Source organism: Falco peregrinus, chromosome 2 (assembly GCF_023634155.1).
Source record: "Falco peregrinus isolate bFalPer1 chromosome 2, bFalPer1.pri, whole genome shotgun sequence".
NCBI lineage: Eukaryota > Metazoa > Chordata > Aves > Falconiformes > Falconidae > Falco > Falco peregrinus.
In genome coordinates, this window is record NC_073722.1 from 6834201 (window position 1) to 6857401 (window position 23201).

Below are 23201 nucleotides of genomic sequence, written 5' to 3' on the forward strand. Positions count from 1 at the left end.
AGAATTAAACATCTTAATATCTAAATAACTGCTTTTGGTTTTAAAGAAAACTCTGCAACTGCTCTTCTGACTCGTATTTGCTGCATATTTTTTTCAGCCTAAAAATTAGGTTGCCAAGCCAGTTTTAGGCAATAATGTTTAGGGTTTTTTCCTAAGCAGAGGTTCGTTCTTGCTAGACTTGCTAGTGTTCCTGGAAATTGTATATTGAACTGTGTTAGAAATTTAAATAGAAATTAATAATATGAAAATATAAATACCTGCTAAATGTATACCTACACACGTACCTGTGTATGCCTCTGTGTGTACCTGATTTACTACAGCAAACTGTATATACCAGAGTAAGAGCAAGATGTTGATAGTCTGTTACTCTTAGATACTGGTTTTCTGCTACAATAATTCAGACTAAATTAATTTAAAGAATATTTTACTGATTTCAAGAAGATAATTTAAGACATACCATATTTTAATATTCTCAAAGACATTCTTAATCTTTTTATTCCTAGCTTATTACTTCTTAGTGTTTCACAAAATAAATTCTACTCCATTCTTTGCTCAGATTTGGGTTTGGGGTTTTTTTTTGACAATGTAATACAACCATTATTTTTAATTTAAAAAAGAATAAAAGACATTTCCTGACACAGGATTTTCCTTTTAATTCTTCCCTTTTCCACATAATGTCTGCTCTTACAGATGTAGAAATTACTATCAGTACATGTTCAGGTCTGAATAGGGACTTTGCTGATGAGGGTAATAATAAGACTAATGAGAGAAAGAATCCCTACTAAGAGAGCATTTTACAGTTTGATAATATTGTTCAGATGTTGAACTAGTTTCATCTCTGGAATAACTTTTCCTTTTTCACTGTTACTACATCAGGAAACTTGATCCCTGATGCAATTCTTTTATGCCTTAGTTAATAAAGCTTCACAACTTTCTTTTTATGTATCTATAGTAACTTCTTCTTTGCACAGGTATAAATAATCTCCAACCTTGTGTCCCCTTTTGTTTATAACTGCAGGAACACTTGTTTAGCAATTTTGCAGTGTCACTTCAAATGCTGCATTGTGATTTTAAAGGAACAAGTAGCAATGAAACCCTCCATTTCTGAATGTTAGATGTGAAGTTGTTCTTATCAAGAGCTTGCATTTTTTTTTCCCCTTGGCTGTCATATACTACTGGTTTCTTAGGACCAGTGGATCATGGGGAGACAAGACAACAGAGTTTTATGTGCAGTTTTGGACCTTCGTAATGCCTGAGCAGTTAGTCCCTGAAAGGACCCCAGATTTTGATGGACCTGTATCACCTTTACTGAAAGCAATGCGCCCTCACTGCAAAGGCGGCCAGCAACTCCCTGGGCCGAATTAGGCAAAGCATTGCCAATAGGTCAAGGGGAGGTTGAACGTTACCTTCTGTTCGGTCCTACTGAGACACATGGGAGTGCAGGGTCCACTGCTGGGCTCCCCGGTGCAGGAGAAAGAAGGACATACTGCAGCAAGTCCCACACAGGGCCACAGAGATGAGAAAGGGACTGGAGCATCTTCCCCATGAGAGGCTGGGAGAGCTGAGACTGATCAGCCTGGAGGAGAAGAGATTCAGGGAATCTCATCAATAAATATCTAATGGAGTTAAGAAGATAGACCCAAATTCTTCTTGCTGGTGCCCAGTGACAGGTCAAGAGGCAATCAGCACAAAGTGAAACATAGGAGGTTCCCTCTGAACATAAGAAAAAAACCCTTTTTTTTCTGTGAGGGGGATCAAACAGTGGCACAGGTTTTCCAGTGAGATAGTATGGTCTCCGTCCTTGGAGATATTAAAAACCCAACTGGACAGGGTCCCAAGCAACCTACTATAGCTGATCCTGCTTGAGCAGGGGGGTTGGACTAGGCAAACTCCAGTGGTGCCTGTCCACCTCAGCCACTTTGTGATTCTGCCGTTCCGTAAAGAAAACTTGCCCAGGCCACAGACATTTGAAAGAGTAGCTTCCTCCCCACACACACACCATCTGGCCTCATCAGTTCCTCTCAGCCTTGACAGGATGGGATGGTCTCCAAGAGCAGGGGGCAGGAAGTCTCTTTTCTTGGAGATAACTGAGGCCTTCATCCTGCAAGTTCTTACACATTTGATAAACTATCACAGGAGATATTCCATTAAAGCTGGTATGTTACTGATGTGGTTAGAGCTCAAACATATGCAAATGTGTCCGGAAGATAAGGACTCTAAATAGCTTTTTCTTTGAGTTGTGTTGGTGTTTTTGGTGGTAGGAACGTTTAAGGGCTGGAATGCAGAAATTACCATCTCATTTCACTGTTCAGCAGCCATCAGATGATGATAACACTATCGCTCTGGTGAATCCATCACCGTTTCAAGCTCCTGTAACTTCAGCTATTTGAAAGCTTTAAGTTTCAGGTCAGCTGTAAATCTCCAGTTGAACAATCACCATCAGGTGTTGAAGAAACATGAGAAGGTTTCAAAGGCTCTGTGGTGCCAGGGCATCCGGCATACTGAAAGGAAAGGAGTACAGAGAAAAGCTCTGGACTTCCTGCCATTATTTAAAAAAGCCCTTCAACTGTCAAGTGTGAAAGAAGTAAGCTATTGTAATAGCCAGCACTCACCTCCCAGGGGGAAGAAATATTTCAGAGCTTCATTACATCTCCAGATATACAATTAGCTGAGCCCCCACTAAAATGCCTGCCATTCTTAATTTAGTCCTTCGAAGCCGTCAAAGCTGCAAATGATGTCAATGCTGCTTTTTCAAAAAAAATGGGGGGACACCCCCCCACCCCCAACAAATAGGAGTCCTTGGTTGTTAAAAAAAGTCACGACTATAAAGCATTGTAATTGTAAGATACATAATTTTGTGCATTCACTATAAATCAGCTTTCATGAGAGCACCTTATGATCGTTGGATCCCTAAGCAGTGGCTGGAAGCAGTTAACCTATTCTACCTATTGCAGTGTTTCCGGACTTCAAATAGGAAATGAATCTGATATTTCATACACCTTTTTTTTTTTTTTTTTTTTTTTGGTATCTCAGTATCTAAGATATATGATAAAGGAAGGAAAATATAACTTCAGGAAATGGTGTCAAATATTATTTTGGGAACAAGGAAGACTTCTCCAACCATCTGAATGGTAGTAGCTCCTCTTAGACCCTGCTCGTACCTTTACAGTTTTCTGTTTGGTAGCATGGAAGGCTAGACTGCAAGCCTTTCCAATACAGCATAAAAACTGCATATAAAAAATAGCCATTGGGCATTAGCCAAGATCAGACAAATTATGGGCAAAACAAGATATAGTACCCAAATATGATTCTTTTTAGTTACTCACAAAGAAGGGCCAGCTGGAGGCATGCAGAATTCCCCTTACTAGACAATGAGTAATTCTTGGTCTTGTGTGCCACTCTGGGCAACTTTTAGAAATAATACAGGCGGTTAAGACAATATTTAGCCCATTTAGCTTTTTATGTATATGTTGGATATAAATGCCTCATTATTATGTCATTTTTTTTCAGTTTCCATTGTTGTCATATCTAATTGCCTTATGACTTGTGGAAGCTAAATTAAAAGGATGATAGTATTTTTTCTCTTCATGAGGGTTTTTTTTAACCTATTTGTTCTTTATAGAAAGTGAATCATGTGTAAGAGGAGACATGCCAATTATCGGCACAAACATGTCTTAGGGAAGATTTGTTTTTCTGTAGAGTTGCAAGTTCTAATTAAATTGCTTGCATGGAAAAAATATCTCAGTTTAAGTTCCAGATCAAGAAAAAAATACTGACTAGGTCCACCTCCTTCAGACATCAATGGTCCCCTGTTGTAAGAGATTTTCAGAAACTAAGAAGAGCATGAGACTGTAACAGTGTCAGTAAAGATTACCTGAATATGAAGAAGTCATCAGCTGTTATTTGATGATTTAAACAATCCATCAGCTAAAGATGCTTTATTTGCTATTACTCAGCTTTCCTTCAGCCACTTGCTAAAAATCCTGTCAATGTTTAGCATAGTTTGAAACACACTTTTTTTTAAAAAAAACCAACCCCTTCCACTGAAATTTTGCTGTTTGATGGCTCATGAATTATTCATATATTAAATTGTCACCTAAATTTAACTGCAAATTCTAAATTAATTGGAAAAAATTTACAACAGTGCCTGATATTCTGTTGTGCTGCTTAGCAGTGATGCTAGACTAATTCAAAAACTCCTTTAAAAGAATTGTGGTATGTTTCCAAAAAAAAAAAAAAAAAAAAAGAGTAAAAGCAAATCAGCCTGGTAGCTCTATGATATTAAGAGTTAAGCCACTGTTAAACAGATTTAAATTCACAAACTCCAGTTCTACCAACCATCACACGTGTTTACTTTAAACATGTCAGTAGTTCTATTGACTTTGGTGAGCCTTCTTGCATGGCTCAGAGGTACTGAAATATTGTATATTGTATACATGCCAGAGAGAAATTCTTACTGAGCTTTTTCTTTAAGCATGTGTCCTCCCATTTCTACTGATGTGCATGGAACAAAATCTGGGCAATTAATGATGGGAGGCATTGCTAAAAATCCTTGCTGCCAGCTGAAAGCAGTGATCACCCACTCAGAAACTTGAACAGAAATTCTGTTATAGTAGACAGGAGCATCTGCTGTCAAAATGAGCTTTTCTGCCAAGAAGGCTATAGAGCTGAGTAAAGAATAACCCAGCCTTTTTGTTCCACCTACAATTTCTCCTATTTATGAGCCTAATTCATTGTGATGTTTCATGTTAATGGAAGTGTATTACCTTCTCTGTTTATAATAGATTCATAAATATTTGTATACAAATTTATATATATTAAACATAGGTAAAAACATACGTTTTCTTATGTCAAAATGGCATGCATGTGCTCTCCTCTATTTTCAAGGTAACGTGAAAATATTGGGCAATTTAACTGACTGAAACAATTTCAATCATGTCTGATTGAATGGCTGCCCACCTCTTCATGTGGAAATAAAGGCTTTTGTTAAAGTACAGATGAGTTACTTCACTTAAACCCTGTGAAAAAAAATAATTGATTTTGGCTGTGCATTTGTTCATTAGATCCAGATGTACCCTATTAACTGTCCATAGCTGGTTTTACTAATAAGTCATGCCTGAAGGATTTTGTTTTGCAAGATGGCAAGAGAAGAGTGCTCATTTGTCTTGTTGTTGTTGTTGTTTTTTTATCACAGTTCATGTTTTTGTTTTGTTTTGTTTTCTACTTAAGACCTCTTGGCAACAATAGTACAAAATATTTGGTTTTCAGAACAGAAGTGTATGTTGTACTGAGAGTCACAGCTAAAACATCTACAGCTTACAGAACAGAATGTGCAGACCCTGTGGATGGGAAAACTAAAAATGGACAAAATCAATTTCATAAATTGTTCAGCTGTTTTGTTAACACCTACCTAGTAGCTAAGGGAAAAAATTACATAGCTGTACATGTATTCTTTAATGCACATGCAAGAGCAGTCATTTTCCAGCCAGTCTGCAACTGCACTTAGTAGAAAACCCACATGTCATCTCCTCCTCACTTTTATCTCCTATGCAAGATGGGACAGAGAGAGCCTTTTAATGAGTTTATGTTTTTTTTCTAGCTGGGTGATATATAAAGGGAACTCGTCTATCCTGCTGTCCCACATCAATCCCAAACAGCATTAGCAATGTTGTCTGAGCCATCTGTCCATGTAAATACAGACTCATGTTAAGGATGTAAGGAACACTTACCTCCTGCAAAATGCTTTAAGCAAGTATTTCAAGGAATTCGTAGTCCTAGTGATAGCAGTAAGAGAGAAAGCTCTGCAACATCTTGCAGAATCAGACTTTATGTCAGTCTGTGCACATTAATTGTAATATATCTTGTCTTTACAATGATAAACTTTTTCAGAGGATGGAGGGGATTTTTCATAGAGGATACTAAAAAACCCCCTTATGTTTACAGCATTTTATACATGTATAGTAATATTACACATACACCATGTGGTTATGCAGTGTATTTATTACCCCAGTTTATTAAATAAAACCTGCCAGTTGGGATGCTTAGAAGGTACTGGACAGAATTATTCCTACTTCGCAACAGACAACACTGTGATTTTTCCTAATATACACAGTTTTTATGACAACCACCTGTGCTCCAACTGAATTCTTTTCCAGAGATGAAGTCATAATTGTAATGAAACCTTCTCTTCCCCTGGAAACATACATTTTTGAACTTTTTATGACATATTTACAGCTTTGGTGGTGTTTATTTTCCTCCTCTTTGTTGACTATACAAACAGACCGTTAGTTTTTCACTCCCAGCAATTAATAGACCACTTAATGACCTCTCAAAGTATATAGAAGCCAATGCATATGACAACTGTTTCTACTCCCCTCCGTTTTTAAGGTCCCAAGACCCCCCTGCCCACATTCTGCCTGGAGACCCCAGTAGTATGAAAGTAGAATCTAAGCAAAAATTCTTGAGTTCCCATCTTCTCTTGGTGAAGGCCGTTGCACTTTGACACAACTAATTCTATAGCATTAAAGCGGTCCTTACCAGCAGTCTTTGACTGGCAGTGCAGGTAGGCTGCATTTCCGTCATGATGTGATGTGAAGCTCTGCGTCTGGAGGTGAAATTCATCCTTGTAGTCACATGTAAAATCTAGGCAGCATCAACAACGTTCTGTGTAGATCCTGGATGGCCTTGCTTGAATCAGGTGGCTTAACGCTTCCTCCGGTTGCCATGCCATGCTTACACTGCAAAAAACAAAGCTGCTGCCACATTGTTTCATGTATAGAATATATATCATGTATAGAGTGAGGTTTTCGTGTTGGTGAGCGTTGTGGTTTAACTCCAGCCAGCATTTAAGTACCATGCAGCCACTCACTCACCAGGACAATGCGAAAGACTAGTTTTCAGTCACAATGGCTCATGTTTCATGCTTTTTAATGAGAATCCATACCAAAGAGGATGGAGTTGCTTTAGACATAATTTAGAAGCTTTCAGATGGCATAAATTATGGCAAATTCAAGTAGTCTGAAGAACAAAGCTCTTATCCAGAACCGCCAAATGACCATATGCTCTGGCCTCACTCCTCTCCATGCCTTTCCTGACAGTAGGACGATGCATATGCTAAGGAGAAAAGACTCTTCTGAAAGCAGCCTTACAAAAGTAGCCTCAAATCTCCTTCCCAGAGAGTCCTCTCATGACTTCTGCATTGTTTTTTTCACAAAGCCCATCACACTGGGGATTAACAGTAGGCAAAGACTGCACACATGCAGCTGTGAGAGAAAGGGAGTGAAGCAGGTTAGGCTGCAAGTATATCTTGCAAAAAGTGAGCACCATGAACCCAGTCTGCCTTGCTATAAAAAAAAAAAAAAAGGTAAAATACTTCATTGTAATCAAGGTTGTCCATGAGAGAAGGAGCAGAGATGTATGGGAAATTTAATATATTACAAAAAGGAGAGTAGTCTGCTTTGCGTAAGTTGGCTAAAGCTAAAGATATTAATACAGCAATATTTTCTGATGGAAAATTCTTCTGTCTTATCTTTTTCTGAACTTTTTGATTAAAACAGTACAAAGAAATAAAAGTATGTTAACTTGCTGAGACCATTGGCAAAAGAGCTATTTTTGCTGAGAACAATAACATGCTCCTAGTATGCATTTATGTTTTAGAACTGCTAAACTGTCTTTGTAAAAATAACAGGTGTTAACTACTCCCACAGCTTACGTCAAATAGTCTGATAGGTATAAGCTACTAACAGGTGCCCAGATTGCTCAGGGAGCATGGTTGATATATCAAACAAGAGTAATTGGTTTAATTCTTTAGAAACAACAATATTAGGCAGGGCAAAGAAAAGCAAATCTTAGCTAGATGTCATGTGGTTTATCTTTCACGATTTGCTGAGTTCTTCAGCTCTACCATCCATGCACGAACAGTTGGTTTTGGCTGTCCTACTTCAAGCTGTAGTTTGGCCTCCACCTTGATTTTCAGGGATTTTGACATGTCATTGTTTATCACCCTACTTTATGCAGCAAGGAAACATATTTACAGCCTCCTGACCCTTTGCATTGTGTCTCTAAGTATAACATATAAATTTACGTGCATACCAAGAATCCCTGTGCATCTAGTGAAATCCACATGCAACTTTCTGTGCCCATATTCCATCATATTTTTACATGAACACATGGCTTTTATAACAGATCCTGCTCATAATTTGAGGCCCTCCTTTTTCTGTGATCCAGCCATGGGATTGATTTTTCATTAATAGGGCCCTAAGACTTTACACTTGACTTTGGAAAAAGAGCAGGCACTGGTGCCAAGTTTTCAACTCTGCGCTCATTATAATGCAGTCTATTGTGTCACACGTGTTCAAAAATGTAGTTCCGGGAGAAAGCAGAGTCCAGATCCTCAAATGGGCCTGGTGGGCAGCAGGCTTTGCTGTGCGTTTGACAGCAGTGGTCCTGGGCACATCACTGGGGATAAGTGATGGCTCAGAGCTGATCTGTCATTGTGCAAGAAGTGGAACTTTGAGGATTTCTTCACCCAAATAAGTAGCATGCTTCCATGCACATGTGCTTTGGCAAAGTGCCTGTCTTAATCATTTAGCACAAAGAACTTGCTTTTTTGTCTCAGGTTTCGTTCAGCTGTCTTCTAACTCCTTTCATTGCAAAAGACCCCTACCCATCAATGCCCAGTCCTAGTAGAAAGGCACATCCCTGTACCAGGAGTGCCCTTACTTTTCATTTCAAATAGACCTGCATGTACTGTAATTCAAAGAAAACAGGAAAATGGGGAATACTGCCAAGTTACTACTGCTAATACCCTGATTTGTCGTTACCTTCCATCACAGAACCCTTTGACCTCCAGAGAAACATCAATAAAGTATGTTATCAAGTGCATCCCATTTTCATGAAGCACCCGTGTTCATCTTCAACATTAGGTAGGTATCGATACACCTTTGTGAAAACCCTGTGATCTATCGTTTCAGGCTAAGTAACAGACAAATGTTCTTACAGAGGAGAATTGAATTATGGAGAGTTAGGAAACAGATGGGAAATCTTTTGGAACAGCCAAGATTGTTTTTACCCAGGCTACCCTACAGTTACCCTGCTCGCTGTTGTTTTAGATTAAACTATTCTATATAATTGAATAGAGTTAGACAGCTTTTTACAAGGTGGGTGTACTACGGAGCTTAGAGGATAGTCTGTGTAGTGCCCGAGACGTGGGACAGCATGAGATAAATAAACACTTTGATGATGAATTAGAAGGAAGGCCTATATCTCCTTTTAGGTACCTAATAAAGCTATGTCTGAGTTTTGTGACCATCCTTCTGCAATTATTTTGTGAGGAAAATGGTTTTAAGAGCACTTCTTCTTTATGTTTTGGAAAAAGGGTTGAACTGACGGCTCCCAAAGTTGAAATTAATTGCAAATCATAAAAAGTTTGGGCATTACACATTAAGGCTTTACTGCACCAACCTGTCAATGCTTTGAATCCTGTCCCAGAGGGAACATTCTTAGAAGTGAGAGAGTCAACATCTTGGATCTCCTTGGAGATGGTAGAGTGCCAATCAGTGTTAAGTGTGGCGATGGTTTATTTCACATATGCTCCCTAACTGCCAGCCAGCAACAAGGCCAAAGCCATTGACTTGTTTAATTCAACCTTTATTATCTGTTTGTCATTATATGCATTTACAAGGTATGCATCATTGCAGCATCTGGACACACTTTGCAATTACATGGACCAGAACTGAATCCACTGGCACTGTTAATATTGTTAAGCATTTATTATATTCCAGCGTTGTTTCTATTGTCTTATACACAGTCTGAAACTGCTGGAAAGACAGACTTTGTCCCAAGGAGCTTGAAGTACAGACAAGCAAATTTTTCCAAATAGTGCAACAAGGCATTATGGGCTTCAGTCCTAACTTTTAGCATTCATAAAACCATGATTCAAAGTAATGAATTTACTCTGTAAAGACCAAGGCCAAAAAAGACTCTGCCTTTGCATAAGGTTGGGAATGGAACTTTTCTTTTAATACTTACACAGCACTGAAAGAAGACCATATGTCAGGTATCAGAAGTATCTCTCTGTAATGTATATTCTTTTAGAGAAGACAGACTTTGATAGGTACAACTAATAGATATTTCACTTTACCTCCAGGAGTTGCAGTTTATGTTTTTGAGTAGCTTCTGAGTTTCACATATTCTGAGAACTATGAAATTATACTGCCTGTAGCCATGTCATTATAGAACTCTGAAATCAAATGTGCACTGTTCCTAGCTAGCTAGGATCTAATTTCGTGATTTTATTGAAAACTTACATCAGGACTTGCATCAGTTTCTGGTATTTCCCAGTGACTGTGGGGAATGCTCTACCTAAAATATTTCAGAGCGTTGGTTTGGCTGATGCACGCTGTGGGTGCAGATTAAGAAGGAAAGCAGAGATGTTGTTCTGTGTGCTAGAAAGAGAAGTAGAAAAGAAGTGAATGACTGTCAGATTTAGGATTTCAAGGCTGAAGTCAGGCAGCAGTGATGAGGGAGGGTCTTTATGAATGTACTTTAAAACTTCTGTTGAAGTGAACAAGCTTTATTAGATTGTATTGTTTCATGGTGTGTGATGTCACTAGAAATCTTGGATGTGAGTATAAACTGGTTTCTTTAAATTTTGAGAATAATTTTTTCCTTATGCATTAGACATTTTTGACTGGATATCATCTTGGATTACACACATTTGGACATGTAACTAATTTTACACTCCTATACTTACATCCCAGTCAAGGACTTGTACATTGCAATTTTAGAGGCTCACATACAGCAGGAACTCACTGCTAAGGTTCATTTGCTGTCCTCAAAAAGCACTTAAATGTGTTCTCTTTAAGTATATTGGTATTTCTCACAATTCTCTTTAAGCCAAAACAAATAATATCTTTAGATTAAAAAGGAAAACAAAATTCAAACCTGCTGTGGTTTTCATTAACTTACAAGAATCTAGAATAAGGATACTGGAATTAAGCCAGTCCATAGGATGTGCTTTTGTCCTGTGAAATTTTCAGTTAATAGCGTGAATTGCTAATGTGAAGCTGATATTTGAGGCTGAAGCATGTTCTAATGCTATATTGTAACATCCTGAAAGAGAAAACTAGCAATAAAGCGGAAAAAGACAAGAGTATCTTCAAAAATGCTGTGCCCAGATTCCCAGGTCTCTGTTTACAATGAACAGAAACTCTGAAAGTTAATGAGTTGAACCAGCCAGACTGAGACTCTGTGGATACCCAGCAGGGCTGGTGTGTCCACCATAGGTTAACTGTGCCCAGTTAAGGAATAGGAATTAGCTCTTCTGAGCCCCGTTTCCAGGCATCTCCCATTGCCAGTAAAGGCTTCTGGTGCAACTTGCATCACATCAAGAAGCAGGTCCAAAATAGGTCCCACCACTGGCCTTTTGAGCTCTGAAGCTATGTTTCTCCTAAGTCTAGACTACTAGCTCGAATACTAGAGATGCGCAGAAGTAAATCTGGCAGCCAGTGTGCCCCAGGTTTCCTCTATCCTTACTCTGGCCTGCATTGTGAAAGAAAGCTTATGGTAATGTAGCAATTCCAAAATTCAGAGGCCTGGGGCTTCTTCTTCAGTTAGGTGCAGAAGAGGCTCCCATTTATCTCCTATTGAAAACAGATTCCCAAACATCTCTACAAGCGTTTGGAGGGACATGGATTATCTCCCCCCCTTGTAGTACTTGCTCTCTACAGGGCTCGGGTTCTTGAATTGCTTTTGAAGATAGGAACAAAGAGCTGTGATTTGCCTTACTTTCATTGTCACTTTAAACACAAGAAATAATCTGCACAGAGGGTGAGAAGGCTGGTCCTTTTTCTAATAGCTCTTTTCTCATGCCAAAGAAACATACACATGGCTGAATCTCTTCAAACTCTGCTTAAAAAAAGCCCCATCAGTTACATAAAATTGATGTCCACCATAGAAACCCCTATGTGTACTTATGCTTAGGATAAGTCTTGTTAGTAATGTCTACCTGAGAATAACAGGAAAAAAATTAAATGGATGTGCAAGTCCGCTGTTTTGTGTCACATAATATGAATACACACACAGGTACACATACACATTTACAACCATATGAGACTTTCAAAGGCTCAGTTAAACGAGCATAATTCTGCATAACCTAGCAAAACTTTTGGATACATTCTGCTTTCCAGAAAGCCAGCTGACTCTGGTATTTTGTTAGTGGGAAGTGACTGCAAGTAGGGGATTTGAATAAATATTTATTTATGTACAGTTATGTCATCTGCTGGATGCTCCATTATTTTTCTGGCAAAAGGACTGATTAAGTGGAAAGAGTAAAATGCATGAATGAATGCATGACCTGTCACTATTTTGTTTTTCTTACAGTGAAACAACCGTGCAGTGGCACAGAAACCCTCACCCACAACATGCAAATGTCCCACAGGGCCTTGGTCTTACCATTGCCAGACATATGTCCCCTATCTTACTATTTTCTCAAAAATGAATTAAGCTGAAATAGCTCATTTTATTTATCTATATATTTATAAATATATATGATTTTTTTCACAAATGCACTCTCCTTATTAAATGTACTCTAAAAATTGGGAAAAAATGTGTTGTTTATTAAAGTCATGTTTTGTTACTAACATTTTGCAAGAGTTCAGAATACACAGAGCACTCCTTTTTAAGGAGGTGCTGTAATTTTGGAAAGCAACGTATGCCCCATTTGAAGCCTGGGTTGCTATGGCAAATTGGAATTTCAGTTCAATGTTGAAATAATAACATAAAATTGTGTGCAAATGGCTAGGGTGAAGGTTAAGTAAGCCTCCCAAGCACTCCTAACTTGGGGCAAGGCGGGTTTTTTCTGTCAAGCCTTACAATTCCCACAACTATTTCCCATACAGCCTCCGTGTGTATCACGTGCCCTTTTACCTGCACTGTCGTACTCTTGGTTGTTCTCAACTTCTTGACTCATGGACTGTTTCTGGATAAGCAACAGAGGAAGAGTCTTGGGCCTTGATATGGATTAGTTTTATGAAGAGGTAGACTCCAGACACGGTCCAAACCAGCTGAATACTCTCAGGTACTACCTAATACCTCTGTACGTAGTCAAGTAACTGCTCTCCCCGGGTACATGATATAGGTGAGTGCTGTGGGGTAGAAGCACTCCAAAACTCATCAGCTCCAGTAAAACCAGAGCTACTAACAACACAGCCAGCCTGCTCTACCTTCTTAGAAATTTACCGTTTGGGACAAGCACATGTCACTTTCAACTGAGAAGAGACTTGTGGTGTTTAAAAAACAATTAGTAATACTAAAAGAGATCTCCAAGGACATTAACTTATTTACTCTTCTTGTACTATAGGTCAGCTTGTTTCAGCGTGCATATTTTTTTGTTTCTCTGTCAATATTTAGCACATGTCAGAGACAACAAGGATGGTTTGCAGATAGTGTCATATTCATAGAATAATGAAAAAAATGTGCGCTATTGTACGGCAGATATACATATTCTCTGAAGGGGGAATAGATCATGCTAATCACTGTTGCCCTGCCTGCAAGATGTCAGAGATCAGAAGGCAGAAATTTGAAAAAACTGTGGCTCTGGGTCTCCAGTGCATTCACCCCTGTGGGCTTCTGTGCTCCTTTCATACACGCAGTTACTTTATACTAACAGCTCAAAGGTAGACAAGGAAGAAACATTTTTTGTAAAGCATAAAAGAATTAAGTTACCAACAGATTATAAGAATAAAACCAGAAAATCACACATCAGCAAAAATAATTCTAAGCAAGCAGAGAAATTAATTAGCTTATCTAATTTACTGATTTCCAAGGCTGAGATCACTTCATACACTTCTGTGCAGCCAGAAGACTGAGACTGAAGGGCTCTTGTCGGGAGACAATGATGGGAAACACTAGGTTACATTCTTTGCTCCCACTGCTTTTCTCTTCCTCTCTCTCTCTCTCTCTCTGTCTTTTGGGGTTCTATTCCCAACAGGGACCTGGAGCTGCAGGGGCTCTTTGCCCGGCTGCTGAGCAAACGAGCAGTCACCTGGGGAAAGCTGCAAGGGATGGATGAGCCAAGTGCAGGGCTCAGCCTCCCATCCTCCCATCTGGCCCTATCATCTGAGTTGCCTGTGATCCTGCTCCTTCAGAGGGGTTTTCCAAGCTGAGTAAATAACGCAAACATTGGACACAGGCCTGCAGACGGTGGTAGCCCAGAATTTCTGTCTTTTGGGAATGACAATATTTGAAGACCGGTGTTTAAGGTATGCAGGAATGAAACATTTTATTTAACTATCACACATCTTGGACCATGTTTTTGAAACTGGCACTTCTGGAAGAATGAAATGTGAAATAAAAATTAAATTATCATTTCATGATCTTCCCACAGTTTTCATTTTCTCTCATATTTTACTCTGACACTGCTAGCCTGTATTAGCCAAGGCAAGGGGTGGGGGTGGGGGTGGAGTTTCTTCAAATAAAGGTAATGATTTTAATGGTTAAAATTAATTAAAAAAACTTAAATATCATGTGGCATGTAATTTAAAATACCATAACTTGCAAATTCTCTTTTTTTTTCTTTTTAATTGAAGTGCAATTATAATGCTACTTAATGCAGACTGAAATATGAGTTGTTTTCAGCCCTTGTTGTAACATTTTAAATATGAAGAAAATACACAGAAATAAGAAACACAATATATAATAATTTAGTCAATCTTCACAGTACAGATATTTTCCACCTGATTTTTTCTCAGAAACTTCTGCTGTCCTTTTGGTGTTTGTTTTTCAGGAAACAAAGTCCTTTCCAATTGCCAAACAACCCAGCACCAGTTACGCTGGGGATCTTTTCCCATCAAAAATTAGAAAGTGCTATTTCCCCTATCCTTCCTGCCCCACACTTTTGACAACACCAATTTATGTAAAGCAGAAAAACTGTATATGATCTGAATATTGCCTCGAGAAAAAAAAAGAATAAAATGTTGGGCCATTTCCAGCTCTACTGTCTTGGAACAAGCCTTGCCATGAAAGCTCACACCACTGTGATTGCTATAAAAAAATTTCATCTTAATATTGTCAAGACCTTTACTCAAATCTTACCGATTTCATGCCGGCTGTCATTTTTTCTTCAGTTACAATGTTTTTTAAATCTCTTCAGGTTTGACCACCTGCAGAAGCTGCTAGCTGTTGAAGCTGAGAAAAATAACAACACGTAGACTTTATTTCCCATGATTTAATTCCAAAAATCTTGCACATGTGCTTAATTTAAAGTATGTGTGTATTCTCACAGGAATCAATGGGAATACACAGATGACTAAAGGTAAGCAGATGTGTAAGTTGTAGGATCTGGGTCTGAAATTAAGACAAGCTTCAACAAGTGAAAGCTGCAACAGAAGGGGAAATCGAGGATGACAGAAGCAATAAACAGTAATAATATTGTGGAATCAATCTAAGACACATGTATATCATGACCATCATCACACCATATTTCATGTTTTAAAAATAAGTGTAAAAACGAATTCCCAATCACAAATCATTTTCTCTTCTTAAAGGGAGATACCTAGAGACATAGGACATAAGTCTTGAGAATGGACCCAAATAAGGACAAAGCAGATTTTCAGGTTCTTGAAAGACAATGTTTCCAATAGCATGCTCACTCTACAATGTTGGACAAAAACACACCTCAAAATGTTACAGACATATCTCCATAGCAAAGATGTTATGAGAGCAAAGAGCAACAGGTTGAGAGATGACAAAAAAAAAAAAAATCAAGAAAAGGTGAAGGTGAGTTCATCTTTTGAAGCTGAGGACAAGAAGCAAGCTCCTTTAGCACTGCAAATGATGATTCAGTGGAGGGGTAATTCTAACTGTAGTGGCAAGGAAGGAAGATCATCTATGGCAGCTGTATTTGAATGAGCGTTAGATAAGCCAGAGAAGAAAATGTGACCATCATCGAAGCCAGAGATGATAAGGGCATAGGTGAAGGTCTCAGCTCCATGAGCAGGAAAGTATTAGTCTCAAGAATACTTTAAAAAAATACAACATTATGCAACTGAGGATAACTATAATAAGAAATCACCAAAACCTTTTCTTTTACTTTGATTGATTTGAAAATTCTTCCTTACCACTCATCTATCTACTCAGTGGTTTCAATCAACATATAACATATAATCTGAGGGAAAAAAAAAAAAAAAAAGCCAAACAAACAAAAACCAAAAAGGGAAACATGAAGTACTGGAAATGTCTTTACAATATTCCCTGATCCATCGCTTCATGTTGGATGATGACACTGGCTTGAGTGTTTTACAGAAGCATCCCTAGATCACGCCGGTGTGTCAGAGCTGATGATGTACCTACCTCCTGTTGATTGCTTTATGGCAGAGCTCCCTCCCTCAGACGTCAGATTTCCATATCTCTATGGAGGCATCTCTTTGTTATTATATATGTAGTCAAGATTCAGGTGTCTAGTGGGAAGTAAACACATAGATGTCAATATTCTTTCTAATTATATTCTAATTACATTCTAATTAAGTTAATTGTATCTTTGATATTAAGTACCTGTTTAAAGTTATTTTTTTGGCTTAGCACTTACGCTTTTAGAATGATACTAAGACTAACAGATGACCTCTGAAGACCACCAAAGTGACTGGCTTGTGGGTGGTGAAGGGTCTGGGAGGGGAAGGAGATAGAAGCTTAGTAAGATTTTCAAAGGAAAAACACTTAAAAGTGAAATTCTCAGCTCAAATTTGTGACGTACATTACCTGTGTCTTGAAAGTTTTATGCTGACGGAGTCGGGGTGGTTCCTCATGTCTGCGCTCAGCAGGAACTCGTAGTACAACTTAGGATGGGCTTTTGTCCTTAATATTAATTTTGACGTTCACTGCAGTGCAGAGATGGGGCTGAGTCACAGCTTTTGGAGTCATAGCCACATCAGGAAATCCCTAAAGTTTGAGGGCACTTGGACTGACACTTTTGGCTCAAGTAATCTCTGATCTTCTTGTAAACAATTTTGGCATCCCTCTTATTTGTACATACTCAGTGAATGATGTGAACCAGGAAAGAAAATAAGTATGCTAAAATAATCCTTTCCCCCCCTGTTGTGCATGTGAATGAAACCGAGTCCATCAGAAAGGAGGAGGATATCTGCCAGTATCAGCAGGGAGGTTATTATCTTTGCATATGTTGTTTGCTAAGAAAATCCCTGTTAAGAACTGTTGTGGTGATACGCAGTATTGTGGCAGGATGCATTTGCGCTATGCGCATTTGCATCCGCCTGACTTTTTAATTTCCTGGGTCTCCAAAGCCATCCCACGTGAACAGTGTGCCACCCCTAAAGAGGTTAACTTGGACTGCATTCAACTTCATCAGGACAGGACAGCACTCTTCTGAGAACGATGCTGCCAAGCAGTTATCAGCTTGTTACACTCACCAACTGCACCTACGTGACGTGGCTGCTGCTGCTACCGAGGGTCCGGGCTGGGTGACCCAGGGCTGCCCTTCCAGCCTACCTCTTCTGCGTCCCCCTGCTGCATCTGCCTTCCCCTTCCGCAAATCTCCACCTGTAGAAAGGATGAGAAAACCAAAAGGGAGTCATGATCAGTGTGTTTTCTGAACAGCCCTGTGTCTTAAATGCAACAGAGGTTAGCAAATGGCCAGGAGGTGAGCAAGAGGGAGGGAGCAAGAAGGCATGTGTTTGTGCCCATGCCTGTTTATTCACATCTGCTCCCAAACTCCTGCTTTTGATTTCATGTGAGCACAAACCGCAAGCAACTGCTGAAGGCAAGAGGAGGAGCAGCACGAAATTAGTGCACGTGGAATCAAGATCAGCCCTTAATATGGGACAGAGCAGAAAGATTCACGAGCTCACAAGAAACAGCTTGCAAAAGTGGGGAGAAAAAAGTCAATAACAACAACATTTTATTTTTTTTAAAGTAAGAGCAGGAACCCGAAATAAAACCCACACCATTGGTGGTCACTAGTGCTGTGCTTAAGCTGTCATCTGTTGAATCTGGCAGTCTGCACGTCATTCAACAGATAAATGTCTTTACCAGAACCCTCTGGACCACGAGAATATACAGCACACGCATTTAAACCAGACTGCTAGGGGTGGGGGAAACTCTGTTGGTGGTCACAGACACTGAAGAATCAGGTATAGGAAACTCTGAGTAAAGGAGACATACGCTCAGAGGGAAAAAATAATGAGAAGTAAAGCTTTTTTTCCCCTTCTTATCCAACATTCGGGTAATCCAAGCTAATTGCACAGTAATGTAGCCACTCATAAATTTAAGAATACACGCAGATTACGTTTGTGTGGCTAAACTGGAAGTGGTCTTTCCTTTCAGGTAGCCACAGAGCCATGCAATTTGCTTTGGGAAAGCACGACATATTTTATCTGCTCTCATCCCAGTTGCTGTAAGGAACCACATATGGCTAGAGGTACTGCCTACTCTGCAATGTAATAAACATGCCACAGCAAAGTGTTTTCAACTGTATGCCATGTGGTGAGTCTCAGCAAAGCAAGAAATGGTGGGATTTTTTACAGATTATTATATGGGCTCAGAAATCTTGAGCCTGCACAAACATTAAAAAATACTCAAAATATTTGAACTGGAAAACACGCTCATTTGCTGTAATGCCTGTGGATTTCTTAAAAAAACATGGGATCTTCCTTTTCAGTCATCCTCTCAAATGTGAAGTGGGATAATGAAGAAGAATTCTAAACAATTTTATTATAGCATGTTTTCATAGGCTATTTACAGCCGTTTCAGTTTATTCATTTATGTACATTTTGTCTTAGTTTTCAAACAAAAACAAACCTTTCCTGGGGGTATCTTCATCCAAGTTTTGTCTTCTGTTCCATTGTTCTTTGGCGTACTCCATGGAAACAGGCATATTGCTGGAATCTCCTCCATTCACATCAGTGCTGGCATGACATTTTCAAGGGTCAGCAATTATGTCTGGGGATTTTAAAGGGTATTTCTGGGGCACTGCAGCCCCTGACACTCCAGCAGGAATGCTGAGTTTTGGAACAAACTGACAGAGTGTGTTTTTTTCTGGAGATGCTTCTGTGTGATAGAGTGCAGCTTGAACACTCTCTCCTGTGCATTTGCTGCCATTGCTGTGCCACTGCTCTTTGAGTATACTACCCAGATCTATTACTAAAGTATCACTTTTTTCATTCCCTCCCAGCAGGCTACAACTAGGATTAGCATTTTCTATGTTATCTTCTGCCTACACGTGTAAGGGGACAAGAAAACTAACCTTTTTATAGTCGAGGGCAGAGAATCCTCCACAGGCTATTCCTTTTCACAAGATATTTTCCATCCTACAATGCAGAAGCAATGTTATTAAAATGTTACGTCTACAGAATTTTCCAGTTCCTTTTGTTTATTTCTAATCTATATCATCCGGGCCTCCTGCACTTTTGGGTGAGCAGTCAGTTTGTAGTCCAACACATGAATTATCTTCACATGCCAAAGAAAGCTTAGGAATTGCCCAGTCTATTTCAAAACTCAGAAAAAGTAGGAGGTTGTATCTGGCAGCAGCAATATGCATTAAACATTCTCAAAGAAAGCTTTGTTATTAAGGAGAGGCAACTCGTTTGGATCAAGTGGGACCAACATAAATCTTCATTCAGCTCTCTAAGCATACCAGGAACTATTCTGAAATTAAATAAGCTTTTTTCCTTTCTTCTTTTTCTTTTACCCCATAAACCGTTTTTTTTTTCAGTATCTCCTAGGTCTCCGCACTTCTAGGTCTTAGACTCTTAGGAAATACAAGACCTCTCTGATTATCCCTTGGACTGAATGCATTGAATAAAGCAGAATCAAATGAAAACCCATTTTAGTTATGCATAAGAAGATTGATCCTAAAAACACTGCACACTTCAGGAGTTACTTTGGGTTGACTTTCCTGAAGCGGACAACCTCTATGCCCCTGCAGGCAAGGGCTACAGAACAATTTCTATTCTCACTACACTAATCTATAGAAATTGAAGTCATTAGCATTTCTCAGATTGCCCGCATACAGAACTGAGCCCTCAGCCCCCTTCCTTCTGTCAAATGCCACGCACACGATTACAAACAAGAACAGTGAGTCAGACCAGACCTGACTGGACCTTTTTCAAGACATGAAAAGAGTTTGTGCAATCATTCTTCTCATTGTTTTTCCACTTCTGTTTACATCCATTCTTTTCTTTCCTTGCCGTACAGGAGGTTTGGATGCGGTGTTGGAAAGCTTAGCCCTGCTACGTATTGTTGAAAACTCTCCGGCTAGTTTTGCAAGAAGCTGCCCATCACCAAATGTTCCTCCCGGAGAGAAGTGATGCAATGCCTTCAAAGAAAGCTCTTGCTCCCAGTGGGGAAAACATAAACAATCCAGATGAACATGTCAGAGAGCTGCCAATTTTTCTGGTCCAGCCTAGAGTCTCCCAGTATCTCGGCGGTGGTGTTAAGGTCCAGCTTTCAGAATTGTATATGATGTGGGAAACTCAGTTTTCATTTATTTATAAATAATAAATTTCTAACCCTTGGGACTGCAGAGGAAAAAAATAAAAAATAAAACAAAGACTAGAATAGCACAGCAAAGGGGCAAACAAAATTCCCCCTCCCCCCCCCCCCAAAAAAAAAAAAAATTCTTAACAGTTGCATGATTTTTGAACAGTGTAACTTATTATGGAGTTTCTGAGTCATGATCTTGAACTACTTAATGGTGGCAATGTGCATGCTACATTGATTCCCCCAGATGATAAAGCCAGTGCCCTACGTGCACTCAGCCGGGCTTGGGAAGAGCAGGATGCCCTCCTGCAGCCCCACGCTGGGGAGGGAATGTCAGCTGGCTGGCGCTGCTCATGCCGCACGACTGACTACCCCTGCAGGTGATGCATTAACAGAGGGAAGTTCTGCTTAGGGTAGTAGAGTTTGGGAGATTTTTATTTTATTTTTTCTATTTCAGGGGCAGAATCTGAATAGCAGCAGTGCCATTAAAAAAAAAAAAAATATCCTTTTTCTTTTCTTCCAGATGTTCCAATTTGTTCCAATGAATGCCAGCACTCCTCTGGGGAAGCCCTTAGACTATGGCAACACAACCACACTACCAGTGACAGGCCATAGATGATGAATAATGCATTCTCCTGCCCAAAGAGTCGATCCTGAAAATATTTTAGGTAGCAATCTGCTGTATTGTTGGCTGCATGGAGAGGAAGGATGAGGTTAGGAAGAGAAGCATGAATTTGGACATGGTACCTTTGCCTAAGAATCCGAAATCCATGGAATATTTGGAACCGCTGTCTTTGCAAGGCTATGGAACATAGTTAAAATAATATGCAACTCAAAAATTAAAAATCCGGCTGAAGCATTTGACTGAAGGTACCTTCACTGAGCTGAGGGCAGCTGGGACCTTCCTTAAGCCCTAGAATGATGTGAGGTTTCTGATGCAGATAGCCCACAGTGGAGCAACAATGTTACATGGATTTTATGAGTTTCAATAACTCTGCTTTAATCAGAAAATTAGAAGTAACCAAGAAGCCCCTCTAAGGCCCGATTTGCTACTCTATTAAACCAGTATAGCACCAGAGTAATATCATGGTTTTTTGATGGAGTTATGCTGGCATAAAATTGATGTCAGAGGTGGGTGAATCAAGCCCCAAGACAGCTGTGAATTATTTTCTTTCTATTTGACATTTGAATGTTCAAGTGAAAAAAAAAATGGTAGGGTTGGGAATGAATCCCAAATGCAGTCAACCTGAAAGGCTTGATAGAGAAAGATGTGGGTTTAGTGCTAGTTTAATCATTCAAATAGACAGAATATAAGTTTCTTGACAGAAAGCACCACCTAAAGAACCTGGCTGCCACAGTTCTTAATAAATTAGCAACCTGCATTTATACACTGACATTAGTAAAACTTTGTAGGGTATTACAACGGACAAATCTAAATGTTTGGATAAGATTTACTGATTACTATTTCATTTTTCTGAACACAAGGCTAAAATATTTACCCTCAGGTATTAGGAATAACTTTGTAAACTGTAATGTAAGCGAAGAACTTACCAGCACTGTTTCTGTGTTATGTATCTACAAGAAAATACATAATTGCATTAAATTGAAGAATGTTATTTTAATTAAAAACAAGAAATAGTAGACTTTACAGTGCAATAAGATTTTAACTTAAGCGAGCTAGTCCATTTTGGACCATTTGAAAAATCCCAGTATTGTAATGTTTACTAAATATTTGCAAAATTACATGAAATTGCTTAAAAATGGAAATCTGCTAAATAAGCAGTAAGAAAACATCTGTAAGTAATAAAATATCTGAACATAAAAATATTAACCAGGAGACAAATGTTGCCAAACATATACATAATTATTGTACTTCATTAGATGCAAGTCTGATGAATCTCAGTTCAACTTGCAAAGACACTAGAGATTCAATCCACCTTCACACCACTTTTACATCAAGGGAATCCTATTAATAGGAGGTCAGTGGAGACCTTCTGTTGGTGTATGAGAAAGGGGAAATTCAGGCATTCGGCTTATAGTTTGCCAGGAGAGACATAACCACTTATGATTTCTGCGTCTTAAGTAGAATGAATACAAAAACCCCAAAGTGCAATTTTTACCGCCAGGAATTGTACAACTCAAGCGTGCAAAATGAAGCAATATGGTATTTTAGTGCCAAAGTAAGTTCACTTAAAATTTCTGAAAAACTATGGTTTGCCAACTCAACGTCTGCTGCATACAACCAGGCAGTAATGAGGGATAAACATGGGAAGGTAAATGGCCAGCTTCCTGTACAAATACTTGACTTCATCTTTATATTCAGCTAAAATCCCATTACAGCCTTAATTCAAACCTGAATCTATGACTTTTTTGCCCCATACTTACACGGGGCTTTAGCATTTGTGCAACAGCTGGCATCACCAAAGGAGCTGAAGTCAGAACTGATCCTCAGTTAGTACCCACCTGTCTTACAGAGGTCCAAAACGGCAGTACTTACATGGGGTTGTGCTCCATCCCACTGCCAGAGGAGCTCAAGCTCTTCCATTTAATTTCAGTTTGGGTACTTTTTCAGAGCCACGTTCATCTGCCAGTGTACACTTTACAAGGCATTTTTCCTGGAGTGGTCCATTTTTCCTAGAGTAGTCCTAGAGTAGACCTGAGGTCCTAAACGCCTTGTATTTGACACACAAAGGGAGTTCTGTTCCTTTAAA

At 39.2% G+C, this 23201-nt stretch overlaps 2 long non-coding RNA genes across 3 annotated transcripts; both read right to left on the minus strand.

Annotated features, from left to right (window-relative positions):
• Positions 1 to 2054: 2054 nt before the first annotated feature.
• On the minus strand, positions 2055 to 15174 carry LOC129783921 (uncharacterized). Its single transcript, XR_008746030.1, has 3 exons — positions 15094 to 15174; positions 6538 to 6737; positions 2055 to 2501 (listed from the first exon to the last, which is right to left on the minus strand). It is a non-coding gene; the product is annotated as an uncharacterized LOC129783921 (long non-coding RNA).
• Positions 15175 to 15395: 221 nt separating this feature from the next.
• LOC114012486 (uncharacterized) lies at positions 15396 to 20575 on the minus strand. Of its 2 annotated transcripts, none has more exons than XR_003554955.2 (4): positions 20102 to 20575; positions 19256 to 19319; positions 17424 to 17553; positions 15396 to 16457 (listed from the first exon to the last, which is right to left on the minus strand). It is a non-coding gene; the product is annotated as an uncharacterized LOC114012486 (long non-coding RNA). The 2 variants fall into 2 exon arrangements; XR_008745900.1 differs by lacking the exon at positions 15396 to 16457 and adding an exon at positions 16488 to 16874.
• Between the last annotated feature and the right edge of the window lie 2626 nt (positions 20576 to 23201).